Source organism: Pinus tabuliformis, chromosome X (genome assembly GCF_031772625.1).
Source record: "Pinus tabuliformis cultivar Carrire ecotype Pingquan chromosome X, CPIR1, whole genome shotgun sequence".
NCBI classification, from domain to species: domain Eukaryota; kingdom Viridiplantae; phylum Streptophyta; class Pinopsida; order Pinales; family Pinaceae; genus Pinus; species Pinus tabuliformis.
Window position 1 is genome coordinate 870,267,512 of NC_142308.1, and position 1,659 is coordinate 870,269,170.

Sequence of the window (1,659 nt, forward strand, 5' to 3'; positions counted from 1 at the left end):
CCATTGCCAACAGCCACCAAGAAGAGCTAAAAAGGAAGATGCATTTATTTTTTCTTTTCCGAATTTATCAAATATGGACATAAAAAATTTTCCCATTAATTTTTGTTTTCAGTCCAGAAATTCTTTGCAATTTTTCTATTTCTTAATCAAACAAATTGGCACCACAACCATTTTTTCTTTGACATGCATTTAAATTGTTTTCATAAAAATTTGCGATGCATTTAAATTGTTTTCATAAATTTGTTAAGTAGGGAAGCCTTTACAATCTGTGACAACTTGTGCGGCTCGACTAAATTCAATTTCAGTGCCAGCCACTAAGATTTCGACGAAGAAGATTTCAAGTAAACAACACAGAATTTTCGCTCAGCAATTGGATAGTCATTCGTTACAACCTCAATCACGCCCTGGTGATTCATTTTCATGTTCTTGTTTGGCCGCAACAATTACAGCGCCTGGTACAGTTTTCCCCAGATTGCGATTTTTCTCTTTTTGGCAATAAAAATTATCAGTTTTTTAAATGCGTTTTGCACTTGCATGATGTTGCACATTAAAAACATTTTACAGTAGATATATTTAAGAGTGTTCTTCTGAGTGAGTGTGTGTTGTTTACCTGTTTAACTTTCGATATGCATTATGCTTTCATAATGCAGTAGACGCGCTGGTGGCCTCAATTGCTCCAACAGCCCACAGGATTACAGCCAAAGTATTAGCAAGGGACTGGACTCCATAATTATGCAGAAGGCTTCATCAGACTATTAGCGCAGAAGACTCAGGGACTCCGAAGACTCAAAGACTACTCAAAGACTTTGGCTTATAAGAAAACTCTCTTATGCAATCTGGCGAAAGGGACAATTGTTCTAGTCTATGGAATGGCACCTAGATTGAAGCGGTGGTACGTGGCGGACATGCCAGACCTTGCCGTGAAGCTTATGAGCTTTGAATTAATCTTAACATAAAATGCTTGGGATTTAATGCTAACATCGAACGGCATTAGTTTGAAGCGAATTTGTAAATATGAAAAAATATCATATAACCTATGCTTTCCGCCTCCATGCCTCGAAAAGAGGCCAAATAATACGATGAAATGGAGTACGGTTTAAAAAGTTTGGATATTCGCGATAGCAAATGGTTATTTAGCAGGATAAGCAGCTTAAAGTAATGCTAAATCGCTACAAATCGATTACTATAGTCCCTGGCCATTGCCAGATGGCAGGGACTAAAAATGAATCAATTGGAATCTTTAGAAGTACAAAAATATTTTAAAACCAAGTAAGATTTTAAAAATCATGGGTGATTGTGATCCTAGAAAGCCACTCCTAGCATGCACATTTTGGCCAAATGTTTTACATTTTTTTGGAAATAGAACCCAAAGTGCATCCGTTCCAAGAATTGATGACATCTTTTCCACCATTAATTTTCTTTTATTTTTACAATAGACAATAACTTATGTATCCAAATCATGGAAACTTTAGTTAACAATTGTGACGAATCTGAAATGACTACTTGTTATCTAGATATAATAATTCATGACCAAATATAATAACTAAATATTCAACCCATTATTATACGTATTCTAAAACCCACTCCTTTCCTTATTTTTTTGTAACCTTACCATAACATTTAAATAAAAAAATACCTTCTTAGAAAATATTGTTGTAA

General features: G+C 34.8%; 1 long non-coding RNA gene across 1 annotated transcript; it reads left to right on the top strand.

Annotated features, from left to right (window-relative positions):
* The first annotated feature begins 300 nt into the window (after positions 1-300).
* On the top strand, positions 301-933 carry LOC149142473 (uncharacterized). The gene is made up of 2 exons (XR_016264941.1): positions 301-455; positions 651-933. It is a non-coding gene; the product is annotated as an uncharacterized LOC149142473 (long non-coding RNA).
* The last annotated feature ends 726 nt before the right edge of the window (positions 934-1,659 follow it).